At 39.7% G+C, this 17,976-nt stretch overlaps 1 long non-coding RNA gene across 1 annotated transcript in view; it reads right to left on the minus strand.

Annotated features, from left to right (window-relative positions):
• Positions 1-7,352, minus strand: part of LOC117806399 — a 39,446-nt gene extending 32,094 nt beyond the window's left edge. The window contains exon 1 of the long non-coding RNA XR_004629663.1: positions 7,016-7,352. This is a non-coding gene — a long non-coding RNA (uncharacterized LOC117806399). The remainder of the gene's footprint in view (positions 1-7,015) is intronic.
• Positions 7,353-17,976: the final 10,624 nt, after the last annotated feature.

Below are 17,976 nucleotides of genomic sequence, written 5' to 3' on the forward strand. Positions count from 1 at the left end.
TATAATATTTTGACTTCAGAGCAAGAGTGTCTTCAGTTTTTATTATCCTCAAAACAATCGACAAATCATCTCAGGTAGGTACAAACTACTCCGTCTCTATCAAAGTTCTATCAGGGTTATTTTACTTTCAAATGTGAAGACTATATCTTGTTCCAGACAATTTAACACATATAAAAAGAAGCTATTGTATACAAGATCGTTTTTCTTTTTGTGCCTTGGTGGGTTCCTGACAGTTTTTAGCATCACCATTTACAATCTTCCCAATGCTTTTAGAAACACTGACTGTCATGGCCTTGTGCTGAATAATACAGCTTTAGAGAGAGCAGGGGAATTTTCCTCAGGGCACAGGTGTGCCCTGATAGTCTCATAAGCCTCCAGCAGCACAAAGCAAGAAAGATGCTTTCCTGCTGAAAAGGAATGGGAAGGCACGAGGTGGAGAAACAGATCAACAATGGCTTTTTTTCGTTTGGGTGTATTTTGTTTTGACCTTCAGACGCAGCTTCAAATAGACGCGACACCGAGGGGGAAATCAAAAATCCTGATGACCCTGAATCTCTACACCCGATGTTGGCATCGAATGAATATGTGATGTTCAAAGATGACTGGGGAAAAAAAGTCTAATTCTGAAAGTGTAATATGTTTTCAGACAAACGAAGAGACGAAGTGTGCGGGTAATGCCTCTCCACAATCGGCAGCACCAGCAGCCACAGTCGCTTCCTTTCATTTATTCACTCTTGAAAACAGAAGTGTTGCACACGTACCTATAATAACACCAATAAAAATACATCACACCTAGCAGTGCTGGGACTGTCATATACACCTTCATGGAAACCTTACTCTCTACAAATATGCAAGATAATTAGATCCAGCAAAAGCTGAAATGTATGACCTGATTTCTAGTCTTGTGATGGTCTGAAATGGTGTGAGATGTTTGACATGCAATGACAGGAGACACGGTAAGTGGTCAGACTGCTTAGTCAGGCCACCAGGAGAGATGGACAACACTCATCGAATATGGATCTGAAGAAAGTGTTCACTCAGGAAAATTCAGCGAGTCTGTCAGAGAAGTCAAACTCATCACTCTCGTCATTATGGGATGCATTTTGATTTTTCGGAGATTTGAAAAATGGTGATTGCTGCAGTTTGGAGAAGATGTGAAATTATCAGAGTTTCAAATGGCAAATCTGCTGCCTACAGCGAGATGGGGGCTCAGTGAAATCCTGCCTGTCCTTGTGTGTCACTTACCAGCCCCAGGAAAATACTTTTCCTTTTTTTTTTTTTTGCTGATAGCGCAAAGTGTCTCCATGAGGCTAATGCTTTATGTCAGTTTCTATACCAACACACACACTTTAGAAAGAGGGAATGCACCTTTACTTTGCCCATGAAAGCGTTTTTCTTTTCCCACAACACTTAGCACAGCAAGGTTTTTAAAGTATCGACACAGTTGAAAAGCTGATGACTAGGTTTTTAGTAGGTGCTAGAGTTGTACTGTAGAATCCTCCATGATTCACCCTGCTTTTGTCTATTTTCTCTTCATTTTATTATCAACACTTCAGCAACAAGGAGAGCTAGACAAGTGAATTGATGGGAGGGTGGAGCAGGGAGGGGAGAGGGAGGAGAAGGGAGGGGGCTGATAAGGAAGAAAACAAAATAAAAAGGAAAACAGACAAGGAGTGCCAAGCTCTGAAAACTGGCATGCTGCAGTTGTATGTCAGTCACCTAGCAACAAGTCCTCCCCATCACTTACCCCCCGCTTCCCTGTCTCCTGCTGTGCTCACTAATTCAACAAATCTGCTCCGAATGTATGGCTGCTCTCCTAACAAAACGCATTCTGCGCTGGGGGCTGAGGATGTGGGCCTCCGCTGAGCACGCCACTCAGCTGCCCATTGACCACCGGGGCCTTTCTCTGCACACACTAAGGAGCGAGGGACAAAGACCCTGAAAGCAGGGGCAGCTCCACAGAGAAAACATTTGCTTGTAATTGTGTTTGACTGCATAATGAAAATGATGTTCTTTTTTAATTTGGGCTTGTTAAGGCCACACTATTTTCCTCTGGTCACCTGATTATTGTAAAGACACAGCCCCCTCACTTGCCCTGCGGGCCACTGAGGGGGGAAATATTGAAAATGGTCCAAAGACCTCCCCACGCTTTACTTTAACCCCTCTTGTGTTTCAAGTGTTCTCTGGCAAAAACATAAATATGTAGACCCTGTTCATTACAGGATGGGAGAGTATGCTGGGATGAGGATTTTTTTTCCTCTCTCCAGAAAGGATAATAGACAGTGAGACACACACACACACACACACACACACACACACACACACACACACACACACACACACACACACACACACACACACACACACACACACACACACACACACACTCACACTCACACTCACACTCACACTCACACACAGAGGAGTGCTGCCATGCTTGCCCTGAGTTGTGAAGCATTGAGAAGGTTAGCATTCCTGGTGCTACTTCAGTGAAACAGACCATTAGTGGGAGCATCGGGCTAGCGCCCAAAAGAGTGCTTCAATGGACACATTCACATCCAGTGATTATTTGCACTTTTTAGCCCCCAATTTCCTGTTTTATTAATGTGTTTTTCACATTCAACTAGCATTCCTCCTTTTTCTCCTCGCTGCTCTGGTGAGGAGCATTCAGGTGAATGTCTAACCCTGGAAAAGAGAAAATTTAAATAACTCCACACTGACAACCAGTTGGATCAAGTGTTGTATGAAACGGGTGCACTTTGCCAAAACCTGTCTTGTGGAACTTACTGTAGCGTTCAAGTACGGAAGCCCTAAGCAGACACGCAGTCACACATTTTTTGTGCTTCTTTTTCCTTTGACAGGTTCATTTGGTCATATTCTCGAGATCTCAACTTTACGTTAGATTAATGTTTTGAATCCCAGATGTTGCACAAAGCAACAATAAAAAATAGACTTAACTGTCTTTTCCAAACATATTAATGTTGGCACTGACTCCATTTTAGATTTTTTAAAAGGTCCAACCTGTCAATTCGGATTTTGTCAGATTGCAATTCCTTTTTCTTTGAAGAACATTTATTGACAGCAAGATTTGATACTCAAAATGAAACATTGAAGGGGCGCCTTTTGCCGAGCGTGTGCCGCATATGCAGAGGCTACAGTCCTCGTCGCAGCAGTCGCTGGTTCGACTCCCAGCCTCAACCATGTGCTGCATGTCTTCCCCCCCTCTTTACTCCCCAAATGTCCTCTCTTCCCTCAGCTGCCCTATCCAATAAGAGCAAATTGCCCCCTAAATGATAAATTAAATAATTAATTAATTAACAAATACATAATTAAATATATATAAAAAATAAAATATTGACTTTCTTTTGTATTCTGGTGCATTGTTTCATCATATGTCACACCAGTAGTGTCTTAATATACGTAAGGCAAATCCAAAAATGTATTAAATCATGTTTTCAAATGAATGCATCTTTTTTTTATTCTCACTGGCTGAACTCCTTGAAGTTTTATCATTCAAGTGTCCTATCATAACCAAAAAATGTGACAGGGAATATTAACTATATAAATATTATTTTACACAGGCACAGGACCAACTATGTTAGAGACGACCAGCCGATCACTGACTGGGACTGAATCTGCTGATTCCAGTCACTAGCCGGACAATTGGTGCAACTCTACTGGCAGCATCACAGTCTGACCTATCACAGTGACCAGCATGAGGAGATAAATTAATGTTATAGTTGCAAAAACAACTTTGTTATCCTGAGATAAAGAGAAACGTCAGATGAGATCTTGAGATAACTGCTGAATTGAATCTGTTATCACATGAAAACTAGTTTTGATGTCCCTAGATAATGAGAACGATAAGTCAGAACTCAAGACTAGCTCGTTATCACAGGAAAACAGAGCAGTACAATCTTATGTATGGTTTATGTCTGCTTAGGGCTCCCGTAGAAGCCCTTCCTTGGTGACTTTACTGCCGTGTTTCTCCAGCTGAATTCTGTCACTTTACACTTTTCTGTCTACCCTCTAGGTTTCCTGTCACCCTTCCAATGGACTTCTATTCAGTGATTTAATTGGTTTACGTTGGGGTCTTGTGTTCACAGTCATCCCCAGGATACCCCCAATAAAGCGCAAGGCTGCTGAGAGGTCACAGGTGGGAAGAAACAGCGTCGACTTCAGCTCAACTGATGTTCAAAAGTGTATTCTGCAGGTTTCCGTCAACGCGGCGTGCAGAGACGGCCAGCGTGCGTGACCCTGACACTGAACTCTGGCCTCAGCAAAAAAAAACATCCCTAACCTTTTACTGCAGGTGTAAACACTGAAGTCATTTATAATTTGGGCTCATGTTATTGAATCTCACAGTATTTGTAGATGTCTTACAGAGCAGAGCATCGTCGCGCACACTTCCATAGTCACATACGGTAGGTAAACTAACTAGGGACTGTACGAGACAGAAAAACTTGTCACCGTAGTCAGTATTTCTCTTGCTAGAGAAAAACTCATCAGTTTGTGAGGCTAACAGCGAAAGCTCTGTAGTGCATTTAACAACGTTTACATGAATTATATGTTTGAGATAGGACTGATTCATCTTACTGCACACTTTGGAGGTCACCGTTTTTAAAGCTTTTATCGTGTCCTCCTGAAAGGTGTTTCTTATGTTTTATACACCAAACAGAACAATTAATACATCGCTCTAAACAGACGTGTACTTTTCAATCAACTCCTTTATGTATCAGTTTAAACAGAAAAACCAAAAGAATAATTTATCGCAGGGCTGTTGTATGAGACTCCAAGAAACTAAGCTTGTAATGTACCTTGGAAGCAGGTAAACTTAGAAAAAGAGAACAACAAAAATATATCATACAAAAATCTGAAATCAAGAAGTAGCAACATGACAGACCTGACTCAGCATTTGATATAATTTCCTTAAAAGTAGCCAATCAATCATTTTTCAATGTTCTCATAATAATCAGCTGTGGGGTGTCCATGGCCTGTAGCGGTCTAAGCACGCTCCACATACAGAGGCTTTAGTCCTCGTTGCAGAGGTCGCTGGTTCGACTTCTGGCCGCAACAATTTGCTGCATGTCTTCCCCCACTCTCTACTCCCCCTGTTTCCTGTCTGTCTTCAGCTGTCCTATCAAATAAAGGTGAAAAAGCCCCAAAATATTAAAGATAATAATAATAATAATATTAAAATCACAATACTAATAATAATAATAATAATCAGCTGTGACTGTCATTATTATTTATATGGCTTCAAACATTTTTGAGCAACAATATAAGATTACAATTTGTTTTTAGCAATGTGAGAATTTTCTGTTCTGTATCACTACAATTTAACAAATTAGGTTAAAGAAAAGCTAATTACAGAAGTGGCATGTGACAATGCAATTGTTGTTTATGAGCACGTTTTCCCATAAAAGAGCTTTCAGTCAGTTACAGGAAATGCTTAGTCATTATATAATGAACATGTACATAACAAGTAAAAGTTATCACCAGACTTTTATGGGACCCACTGAATAAGATGGGGGAGGAAGAAGGAGGGGTTCAGGCACCATGATGAATTAATTCCTTCTTCGAGGTGTTAAAAGCAAATCTCTGTCACCTCAGTTTGGTCTCTGTTATTGAGACTGAGCAGGTGTAAAAAAAAAAGGCTGAAACAGTGCGAGGGGTCAGATGTGAAAGACATAAGTCCTGTCAGACTGGAGTGTCTGGAGGGCATGCAGTAACACCCACCAAACCCTCCCCACTATAGATTAACAAGTTGGAGCAGCACGTTGACGAGGCCTTGCTTCATTTGTGTTTTTTAAGTGTCAACAAGTGAGCGCGACTGTCTGTCTGTGTGGGTATTCTCAGGACTTTCACCATAAGGACCCCAACTCTGACACCAATTAAACAGATTATGTCTTAAGATGAGAAGAAAACTATAGCCGTGTGTTACCACCATGATTGCTTTTGACAGGGTCACAGGGTACCATGCAACAGTGCAGGACCTCAACAGGAAGCTGCTTTTCATACAAGGGAACAGCAAATAAAGAGAAAATAAGCACTCTAAAGGGAATACATGAAAATATAAATCAGCTAGGAGTGCAAGTTTCAGCCTGAGATACAAACCAAAGTGATTATATGGTAAGGTATGTTAGACATTTAGAAATGCAGCTCTCCTTCAAAACGGTCTAAATGACTAATTATTATTATTGATCAACTTTATGTGACTAAAATTGAGATGTACACTCTACAAGCAAGAAAAAAACCTTTATACAGTCTGCTTTTAAGTGTGGCTTTCTCTCTAAGTCTCTTTAAAGGTTTATGTGGCTAATCTCTAAGCATTTTAATTTCTTACCAGTTAACTCAAATGCCTGTATGTGTTATACTATAAAATGTATTTGCACAAAAGGTATTCAAGTGAAGCAACCTTGAAAAAAGGCAACATCAAACCGGAAGGAAGAGCAAGAATCTAACTTTAAGACCAACAGATAGAGAGAATAAATGTGAAGAAGAACTTTAGAGTAAACTTTCTCTGACCTCTCTGATCCCTTCTTTTTAGTGATCATTCACAGCTTTTAACACTGGGCAAATGAGGGATAAAAACATACTGTCAAAAACCATTTACGATGCAGAAACATTCAATGGTTTTTATAGCAAAATTGTGTTCCCTTCAAAAAAGAATCACAGAGCGCAGAAAGAAACTAAAGAATGTATAAAATAGAAAGTCAGTTATTTAGAAGTTATTAAAGGAAGGCTAACGTGTTAAGAGGACATTTTTTTTAGCTTAAAACTACAGAAGTAAGAGAGTGTTTTTTTATTAGCTGTGTAGTCTCCTTATATTTACATATTTACATTATAGCTACTAAATAGTATTTCAAAGACAGGAAAATCTGAAATTGCATCCAATTAATTCAATTCAAGAGGTTAGTTTAATGTACAGAAAGCACCTGAAGTAGGCCTCACCTGCTCACATTAGCATTTTTGGGCCTTGCCCTGAAAGTTGTAGAAGTATCTGGTGTCTTACCTTGATCTGAAGGGAAGGCTTAGCATGACTCAGTTTTGTGGGGGAAACCCAGCGGCCTCCACCTCCACCTCTTCCTCCTCCTCCTCCTCTCTCTCTGTTTTCCTTTTTTCCCTCCATGTTTTCACGTTAATTAGCAGCAGTTGAACTGTGAGCCGTAAATCAAGAAGTGCGGAGTGTATTAATGAGTCGGACCACCCAGGAAAACTATTTTCTCTGCACTTTCTTAGCGGACAATGTGAGGACACTCGAGTGTGCCATGTTCTGAAAACCATGAATGAACATTCACAAGAGCAGTGCTGCCACATTTCCAGCAGGCTAATGGCTGCAACAAGTGCTGGTTAAAGTTTCTTACCGAAAAAAGAGAGAGAGAGAGAGAGAGAGAGAGAGAGAGAGATTTTAAACAAGAAAAAATAAATCAGTTGGAAGGAGCCAGATCTTTCTTAGTCTCTCAGTGCTGAGCTTTAAAAATGTTAGAATAAAATGTTTACTTTATTGACAAATCGAATTTAAATTAACTTTACTCATGAATCACCTGCAGACTTAGAAAAGTCCCTTTCAGATGCAAAGAAATACACATGAGGTGACAAGATTTGTAGTGAGTTAGAGCAGGTATTTTTCAGATTTGGCCATTTTATTTTATTTTTATAAAAAATCAAGGTTCACATAATCTTGAATGTAACAGAAAGTCAGCTTAGGTCATAGGTTGGGCTACGTCTTGACAAAGCCAGATACAAAAAGATAATAATAATGGTAAATGTCTCGTCTTTCAGAAACCAGCCAAAAATTCTTGCTATGAATATGTTATATTTTTTTCTCTCAAGAGCAGATCCTCAGCACTGAAAGTAGTGCTTAATTGTCTTCCATTATAAAGCCTCACAAAGCCAGACCACTGGCTACTAAAATACCAAGGTTAATCTTGATTAAATATCTTTGCAGGGTACAAAAAGCATATTTTACATAAAACATCCTTCAAGGGGAGTGAAGCACGATGTTTGAAAAAAAATATAAAATATTGCTGATGGCAAGGCCAAGCATCCCAAGTCTCAAATGAAAGGTATCAAAGAGATTAAAGAAAAACCATTACAAATCAACATACCACTAATATGGGTTCATCTGCCTTCCCCATTATCTTTGTCCCCAATTCAAGTCACAACTTAGCAAGCCGGAGCTGCAATCTTTCCTCAAAGTACATTTTAAGATTTTACATGAATACTCTTTAGTGCAGATGCAGTACTCTCACTTTTTTTTTTTTTTTTTGCTTTTGTAGCCATCATTCATTGTTAAAGAGAAGTTTGTGGCCTTTAAGAAGCTGTGTACAATTGGCTAAGTGCTGTTGAAAAAGAAAAAGTCACAACGGTTACTCTTCATCCGTGGATTTCTTACATGAAAACAGTCAGCGAAGGTGAAAGTTAAATATGAGGAGTTACTTCATACTGACTCACACACAGGACTTAAGCTTTGCTGATCATTGTCAAAACACAGTACTAGAGCAAACAAAGTGCATTTAATTGAGCTGCAAGGATTCTTGTGCACAGCCAGCTGTTTCAAGGCTTCCCTCTCTTCATTGCACAGCCAGCTGTTTCAAGGCTTCCCTCTCTTCATTGCACTGTAGAGAGGAAATCCCCCCACAGCCTGGATGCCCCTTACCAGTGACTTTTCTGTCACACTTACCCCACACACTCCAAATGTAACATCCTTCTGCAGAGAAAAAGAGAAAGAGAGAGAGAGGGGAAAAAAACATTTCCTGCCACACCTGTTGATGAATTGTGTTTGTGTACATGGCAATGACATTGGTGTCTTTATGCCACCCAAAATAGTGGCTTCCTCTCATGGATAGTGGTGAATGAGGAAACCCTTTCACATAAAAAGACAGCAGAGAAGCTTGTGGCCAACTGAGAGGAATGGTCATTCACAAACAAAATAATTTGGACAGGAAAGTCAGACAACGCCTGAATGACTGCTTCAGCATCAGAGGAGAAAAGGCCTGTTTGTGCTGTGTGGAGGGAGGCTGAATGGTGACAAATGACCCCCAAGGGCAGCTCTATTATACCAAGAAAATAGAGGAACTATATAGGAAGTCATGCCCTGTCAGCACACAATTACAGATTCAGAGCTGCATCTAAAACATTTTTTTTTAGATTTAGATTCCAGACATTGATAAAGAGTTTGAATGAAGATCAATTTCCAATGCTGTGTCCAGATTCTGAAGATGATGCCATAAATCTTAGATTTTGTTTACAAATCAACTAATTCATGAAATTCATGTGGGCGATACACAATAAAAGGACACAAGGTTATAAGTAAATGTTTTAATCACATTTATGCCAAATATTTTCCTAACTATATACATTATTTATGCTTTTCTACTTCAAAAATAATAAAAACCTGAGTAACTTTGAAACAAACTATTTGACACTAACTAACTTCTGAGCTTGTTGTGTTTCTTTAGGTGTTAAGCTCAAAAGAAAAATTCTCCCCCACTATATCAAACTTCATTGTACTACACAGACATCAGGTAAGAATGCCAAGAAGAAATAAAAGTGGAGGTGTATTTCTTTCTCAATGAATATCACCTATACACCTCTTCTTTTCATGAAGCTTCTGCTAATTCTCACAACATAAAATAATTATTACAAGGTTGAAGAGTTTAGCAATAAGAATGTTAAACAATGCATGACCTTACCATTTCAGAAAATCCAACTGAAACACATAAAGAAAACTATATCCTTAAAATCAATCTTTTTGAACAATACGAGATCGCATTATATTACATGTTCTTCTCTTCTGTTACACCTGTGGCTCAACAAATTAAGAGAGAACTTTGCATCAGCTGGCATCAAGAGCCTCATCTTGCAAAAGACACTTTCTGGAATAAAATCGTGGATTTTTTAAAACCGTTCTTTGTTCTTTTTACAGTATGTTTTTAAACTGGGGGGACATTTGGATTCACCAAGGGCAAACATTTTCATCAAATCTCAAACAAAATCCAACCCGACACGTTCAGAGTTATAAAAAGTGAACCAAACATTCTGACACGTGGAACTGTAATCAAAGCAATTATAAAAGACGCAATAATTGTGTCCAAAATGTACACTTCATAACGCTTTACCCAAACTTTCTGTTTTTACAAAACACTTTGTATTTTATCTTCTGTCAGTGGGAGTTCAGGGAGTTCAGGGTTGATCCAGAAAATGCTGTTGGTGCAGAGGGGCTACATAAGCATTAAAAATTCTAATAAGATCTTAATGAATTGGAAAACAGCTTAGCTCGCTGATAGGCAGCAGAAATTCTTTAAGGCTGACATTCAGTGTCACCTAATATTCACTCAGTGCTTTGCACACAATAAAAACATGAATGTAAATCCATTCATAGACCTGAAGGCTGCATAGTTCTTGACCTTTCCTGCTTAATTTAGTGTAAGCAATAATGTAATGTATGAGAATGAGTGTGTTTAGTGAGAATAGAGACACAGTGGTGGATAATGACAAAGAGAACAAAGACACCGAAGGCACTTAACCTCTTAGATGTCACTGAAAGGAGGAAATGTCACCTCGTCTTAATCCGCCGTTGACCTAAAATACACAAGCTCTGAAAGGCTTTCACAAAACACAACATTCATTGCAGTGACAGCTGTGTTCAAGGTTTTTATTTGTGGACATTCATTTAACAGAGAACAATGTGGTAACGCTCAGGACTCTGGAGGTGTTCCTATCACCCCCTGAGGGAACAAACACAGCCTGCAGACACACGGTGTGGCACAGTTCAGTGTTCACTCTGGACTTCTTGAGTGCCGACCTGCAGGCCGTGTTGGTAAAATAACCTGCGGTCATAAAGCAGGAACGCAGAACAGCTCCATTGTTTACCGTAGGCTATTCACCGAGGAGTCCTATGACGGACCGAGAAAAAACCGAGGAGCACAACCCACTTGATTCCTCTTGAGTCGGACATAATGGAGCGTGGATGGAGGGCTTTGAAAAGTAAGCTCAAAGACTCGCTTATTGTCCGATAACGTAAAACAGGATTAGAAGAAGGTTCCTAGATGGCCTTCTTCTGGTATTATAGAGTCATATGTGTCACATGAGGACAGAATACACTGTAAGTGAAGACAGATACTATGTTTCAAACACTGGCTGCACTAACAATAATTACAATTTCACTTGTGTATGGCTCCTTAAAAAGCTCCTGTGAGGACTTTTTATCTCTTATGAAGCAGACTATGAAAACTGATGTCTCTTCACTAGGTATAGAAGAAAACAAGACCATCAGCAAGGAGATCCATTACTTCTTTATAATTATTTTAATTTCTGAGACTGCTGCCGGGGGTCGGTGTCGGACTCAGCTACTGCCAGCTAATGAAACAGACAGTTTTTCATTTTTATTTATTTTTCTGTAGGAAAGATTCTGGATGATTAATACATTTTAACTCTCATAGGAAGGCAGGAGAAGATATGTTTGTTTATTTGTTCATTACAAAAATCAGCAAAAATTGCTTTGTCCAAAGGGGGTGCCAAAAACAACACAAACCAAAAAGTTCCTCACAGGAGCTTTAAAGTTAGATTTATGCTACTGGTGTAAGATACAAAGGGGTGAAAATGAAAATGTACAAAGTGATTAAATGTTTGCTGGAGGAAGGTTCAGAAACAGGAAACTACCCAAAGTAATCCCAAATGCTACAGTTAAAGCATCCTTTAGACCTCTGTACATGTTTTGTTTAGCAGAAAGAATGTGATGTCGGTCCCATGGCGCCACCAATGCAATATGTAAGCGCTCATCAAGGTTTCACATCTCACATAGAGGCGTGGAGGCACAGTGTTCTTACTAATAAACAGTCAATGCTTTGGACTAAAAGCAGGAGAGACAATGGGCAAGCAGCCTGATATCACTCTGATTAGCCGCATCTGTATGCTTAGCTTGTAGGTGTTGTTTGAATTCTGCTCATCACAGAGTGCATATTACTTTCCACAAAGTAACTGAGTCTTTCTGGAGTTTTTTTTTAATGAATAGTGCCAATCAAAAGTGCAATGGTGTTGTTTTTTTTCCCCTCACAATGGCAGCAGGAAACGGGAAGACACTGCAGGAGCCTAACTACGGTGTGATGAAAGGGACAAAATAGCCCTTGATAACATGATATAATAACATAATGCTGGGAATATTGGAACTTGGAACACCGACATAATAAGAGGCCTGGAGGAGGAATAACTAAATGAAGTCAGAGAACCTTGAGAAAGATGCTGTCCTGAACTGTTCTGATGTTCTGCTGAGGTCTAAAGGATCCCAAACTGATGTGAGTTAACCAATCACTCGTTCATAATAATTGAGTATTCATACTGTTCAAAATGATGTTATCCAACGGTTGCAGGTTTAAATAGGTTTGTATAAGTAGGTGAAACTACATGGAGAGTAAAAGTAAGAGTTTATGAGATGTGTTCATAAATGAAGAATGGAGAGTAAATAATTATTGCGATGGACAAATATGAGGGAGTCAATTCTTGCTCTACATCCTCTGATTAGTTCTTGTTTTAGCTGAAACCTCGGAAGAAGAGGATGTCTGGGTCCTGGGGAGGAGAAGAAGAGCAAGGATGCAGATGTGATGAAGTTTACAGACACAGAAGAAGTGACGTGATGGCATGCAGGAAAGAAATGACTCAATCACCCATGGGCTGCATGCTACCAGATATCAGGCAGCATGCGGAGGAGATGGAAAGGACAAGAGGAGTCACATTGCAAAGTTATAATAAGAGAGAAATAAAATAAAAAGATGAACAGTTGAAGGCCCAGCGAAGACAGTATGATGACAAGACACCTAAAGAATGAATGTTTCCATCTCAGCACAGCCCAGTGACAGACAGGAGAGCATGCTGGGAACAAGAAAAGGCTTCATAGGTACAAAAGAAAAACAATTTGCTATCAGTGGCATCAATACATTTTCACAGTAAAGGACAACAGACAGTCTTAGACAAACAGCGTAATACAGAAAATTGCTGTTATGGATTGACAGGAGAAAGTGACAAAGGTACAGAACAAATACTGAACGCTTTCAGTGAAGACTAACCATAATAACACCTTATCATTAACTTGGTTTTAACCTCTGCCTTTCAGACAAAGCTGAATCCATTATTGTTCATATATGTCTTAGTGGCCTCTGCAGGGCTTGGAGAGACTTTAGAGGTAATTACTGAGGCGGTTCAGGCTTGAATCACAATGAAATGAAGCTACAAGAAGGCAGTAAGATGATAATCAATAAACAGATTTTCTTAGCTTTTAATGGCTACTCCAGTGACTCTTATCATGTGCACATTTAAAAAAGAAAAGGTAAAATTAAAGCAGCAGAGGATGCCCTGCCTCAAACCTCCTTTAAATAATGTTTAAGACAAATTATTGGGAACAGAAATATGTTATAAAGGACACATATTCAATTCTATTTACAACAATGAAATATTAATACGGAACATATCAGTGACACGCTTACTTGAAATGCTCTTTATTATTTTTCCAACGAAATATCTAACCTTGAAATACTTGGTAGTATTTGAGTCGCCATCACATTAGTTTGGGAAAGGTCGTGGCCTTGATTTGATACTGAAATGGTCTGTTGAGATTTGTATAATGACACATTTTCAACATTAAATGAAATCACAACCTTCCCCTGGACTTGAGCGCTTTCATATAAGCTCAATCCCAAACAGGATTTAGGTTGTGAAGCCCGGCCTCTGAAGTCTGATGCTGCACCCGGTACATGTCCCATCCACACTGAGACCGACACTTAGGTGACATAGATACATTAAAAACTATTACCTGACGAAGTCCATCCATCCAGTCAAACATTAGGATTTTAAAACTTTTGTGAGTAAGTGGGCATGCTTGTCTTTTCTTTGGTGCTGTAGTGATTACAGATACCCACCTTTGAAGTAGATAAATGCAACATTCCATGTTACCTCTGAATGAAATCAAAGCAGCGATATTATATGTACAACTCCAAGTCCAAGTTGGGACACTGTGTAAAATGTTAAGACAACAGAATTGGTTTTTAAATCTGTCAAATCACCTAAAGTTCCTCAAAAAGTTCCTGGGGAAAGTTCTTGAGGTCGAAAAGCACCTTATGTTTGATTGAAAATAGTGCAAAGACAACATTTTTTAAAATCAAAATATACTCTCTTTTTGAATTGATACCAACAACACATTTAAATAAAAGTTAGGACAGGGTCGTGTTTACCATTGTACTGCATCACCTGTTCTTTTAACAACACTATGCAAATGTTTGGGGACTGATAAGACCAGTTTCTGGGGTTTTGTGAGAGAAATCTTCTCCCATTCTTGCCTGATATAGGATTTCAGCTGCTCAGCCATTCAAAGGGTGACGAGTCAGGACTGTAGGCAGGCCAGTTTAGCACCCAGACTCTCCTACTACAGAGCAATGCTGTTGTAATAAGTGCAGACTGGGGTTTGGCATTGTCTTGTTGGAATATATGAGGTCTTTCCTGAAAAAGGCGTTGTATGTATGGCAGCATATTTTTTGCTTGTCATCATCTCATCCTAGTCATGGAAAAAAAGGTAATTGACAAACATTAAAGGTCGTCATTTTCGTTAACAAAATTAATCCCAGTACTGCATGTACGTATGCAGCAAAAAACTGTGTTCACGGAAAATATATTTTTTGGAAGTGATTTAGAGCCCATGCAGTGATTTTCACTAGAGTCATGTCTGGCTGATGATCAGTCATCAAATGCTGGTTTCCATCTTAGTCCCTTTTATACAGAGATTTCTCCTGATTATCTGCATCTACTAACAATATTATGAACTCTTGATGATGAAATCCTAGAATTCTTTGTTACTCTACACTGAGGAACATTATCCTAAAACTGTTGAACTACTCACTCACGCAGTCTCTCACACTGGTGAGCCCTTTCTAAGCCTTCCTTGAATGGCCTTTTATACCAAGCCATGTTACTAACCTGTTGCATTTTAATCTAAGTAGTTAAGAGATGTTCCTCCAGATGTTTGTTTTAATATCACACAACTTTTATGAAGCAGTGTTTTGTTGTCCCTGCCCCAACTTTATTTGAAACATGTTGCTGGCATCAAATCTAAATGTTTTTTCAAAAAACAATATATTTTTTTCCCCATTGTCACCATATATGTTGTCATTGCATTATCTTCAATTAAATATAAGGTTTAAATTATTCATGACCAAAACCCCCAAAACCTATTTTCTTTTCAACATATTACACATCATCCAAACTTTTTATAATTTTGGGGTTGTAAGAATAAATTTAAAAACAACACTTGGTATTGTAAAAAGATAAGCATGACTCTGCATTTACTGTCCAATGCATTAATGTTGGAAAAACTGTATCTGTTTTGTGCTCTAAACAGGTGGAGTTACACACACCCATTTCTCATGTATATTTCAATAAATTGATAATTACCCACTTAACTTAATTTACCTTTTTCATAGAATATTAGACTTTTTAAAATTTGCTTCTTTGTTTCTTGCCATCACTAAAGATGAGACAATGCTTCTGTTAGGCTTAAACCTTCTGTGAGGAGTTTTCAGCTGGTTATGAAACAGACTAAAAATAACACTGATGCCTCCATATGGGCAAATAAAAGCAAACAAGACCATCAGGGACAAGTTTGTTTATTTCTATACAGTGATGTTCAATGTTTGTAATGGTCCTGTAGGTGTCAGATGACGCTACACGCTGCCAAAACAGCAATTTACATATTTTCAATTTCAAATCACCTTGAGCTGTGCACTTGAATGTTAAAAGGAAGCATGATGAGATTTGTCAGTACAAGGAAAACAAAAAAAAAACGTATTCAAGTAAAGGACAAGATCAGCTAAAAAAGGAGGTATTGTTTTGTCCAGAGGTGGCGCCATATTCAGCACAAACCAAAAGGTTCCTTACAGGAGCTTTAAATATTGGTGTGAACTGAATTCTATATTTTGGACAGACTAGACATGATGAAAATTAACAGCAACTTATGTTGGACAACCAGAAGATTCTAAAAAATCTTCCTCTTGAGCTACAGAGTACTCCAAATAGCATATTGTATTCAATGAATCACTGAAAAGTTACCTGGATTCAATGTGTAGAGTTGGAAGACAAGTGTCCTTCAAGTCAGATCTTGAAACTGAAATACTCACTGCTTGAACTGCAAGTCAAGCACTTTAAAAATGATCAGTGTATTACATTATGACCTCAGAACAAACAAAACAGGTGTTTCCTACAACCATCATGTCACATTAAGAGGCGTTTCAGTTATTTCATCCATCCCCTGTAGCTCTAACACACAACCAGCCAGCCTCTTGCCAGACGAGTTATTCTGAGTAAGAGCTTTGACACAATGAAATATGGATAAGAGTGGTGAGGATCGTGGGCAGCTGTCAACAGATTCCACAGCATCCCGCCACTCCTGATCAATCAGCCGCGTTATCTGAACCACAACGGTGCTGACCTCCTGGCTTGAGCTGACATTAATCCTGAATCCTCCCGTCAGAGAGCAGGAATGACAGGACGGTCTGAGAAGGGGCCTAACTAGGAAAGGTGCCGATGCTAATGAGAGTATCTGTGGCTCTTTAACAAGCCTGCGTGGTTTGATGCCCTAGTTTACAGTGAGCTGTGTGTCTCAGGGGTGCAGGATAATGAGCCGGCCCGGGATTCCCAGGGCAGCAGCTTGTGTAACCCACCTCGTGCATGGGGACGTTCACTCCCAGAGAGTGAAAGTGAGAGACAGAGAGAGAAAGCAAGAGAGCAGGGAGGACATATTGGAGTCTGTAGGAGAGACGAGGGGGGGGAGGAGGGAGGTGGCTGGGTGCATGTCATCCCTGCCTGATATGCTTGTTTGTACACACCGATCATTGAATCGCTGCAACCAAGTGAGAAAAGCTTGTGTTCTCTGTGACAAAGTGACCTCGGGCAACGAGAGCACTCACAGAGAGAGGAAACGGAGAAGGGTAAAAAACATGGCGGGTCGTGGGAGAAGCAGTAGAGTGAACGTGGTTCGATTTCATCCATACTGAGCTACATCTTCTCCATGAAACACCCGCCAAAGACCTCCCTTTCCCCCCTTTGCTCTCCTGTGCTTAACTCAATCAAACATTTCCCTGCAACCCTGAAAAATCCAGCTCAGAGTGCACTCCAAAAGCAAATTAGCAAATGTGGAGCTCGGTGACCTCAGCGTGGCGACCATAACACACACACACACTCACACACACACACACACACACACACACACACACACAATGTGCAGTGTGTGCTCCACCACCCCCCACCTCTTACTGCTGCGTCTGCATGGCTGCATTAGTTAAGCTCAAATGGGTTTTTCTGCCATGAGAAGCAGAGCATGACATGCGCTAAACAATGGCAGGCAGATGACGAGCCAGCTCCATTTGATGATGGCCTCTGCCGATGCGCTTGTTTTTTTTCTCCTGTTTTTTGATGTGTAGGAATAGAGACGCAGGATGAGTCATTAGGGGTGCACAGGTGGCCCGGGATCTAATGAGTCACATTTTGTGTTCTAACATGCAAATGGTTCAAATGGGGGGGATGAACATGCCTGAAAATGTGCTTATTTTAGATAAGTGAAGATTCGTTTTCTGAATTTTGTGGGACTGTATTTTTCATCTGATTGAAGAGCGGCAAATAAGAGGCTCCTAAAGCAAGGGGATCCATTCAGTACTCAAAAGTACACCAAAATAGCGGCAAGAACTTTTAACTGAAACATTTGGATGATGACTTTTTAGTAATTTTCAGTCAAAAGTCGAGTCAGAAATGTGAAAATGCTGTTATATCAGCAACTTAAAGCCAAACTTGATATACAGAAAGTGTCTGTTTCCATGATTCACTCCAGAGGACTGTTTCTCTGAGTGTGAAAGCTCAATCAGGTGTTACCATTCTCTCTCAGCTATTAACACTGCCCCCCTCTGGCAAGCTTGAAGCCTAATGAGGATGCTTTTT

This window comes from Notolabrus celidotus, chromosome 22 (genome assembly GCF_009762535.1).
Source record: "Notolabrus celidotus isolate fNotCel1 chromosome 22, fNotCel1.pri, whole genome shotgun sequence".
NCBI classification, from domain to species: Eukaryota; Metazoa; Chordata; class Actinopteri; order Labriformes; family Labridae; genus Notolabrus; species Notolabrus celidotus.